General features: G+C 55.8%; 1 protein-coding gene across 3 annotated transcripts in view; it reads right to left on the minus strand.

Moving 5' to 3' along the window:
• Positions 1-396, minus strand: part of LOC117869996 (zinc finger protein 239-like) — a 1,162,621-nt gene that overhangs the window by 1,161,403 nt on the left and 822 nt on the right. The window lies entirely within an intron of this gene.

Consider the following 396-nt stretch of genomic DNA (forward strand, 5'->3'; position numbering starts at 1 on the left):
CTGGGTTGGGTGGGGGAAGGGGGGGGAAGTAGCTGGACTGGAAACCTGGGGCTGGAAACCAGGGGGGACGTTTGCTCTTTCCTTCCCTTCCTGGGCCTTTCCATGCCCTGTTGCCAGCAGAGAGTGGCCCCCCAACCCAGCGGTATCCCTGTCTCAGGGCACTCCCAGCCTCTGCCCATTAACCCTCTTCCCATTTCAGAAATCACTCAGGGGAACGATTTCCCACCTAAACAAGGACAAATCACTGCAGGTAAAAATGGGGGGAGAACACCCAAAACCTGAGATTTGAACTGGACATTGGCAAAGTGGAGAGAAAATGGGACACAATCGGGGGAGGGGAACAGAGACCTTCTCAGGGATTTGAGGGAAAGGGGGGGGCAGTAGCTGGACTGGAAA

Source organism: Trachemys scripta, chromosome 25 (assembly GCF_013100865.1).
Source record: "Trachemys scripta elegans isolate TJP31775 chromosome 25, CAS_Tse_1.0, whole genome shotgun sequence".
NCBI classification, from domain to species: domain Eukaryota; kingdom Metazoa; phylum Chordata; order Testudines; family Emydidae; genus Trachemys; species Trachemys scripta.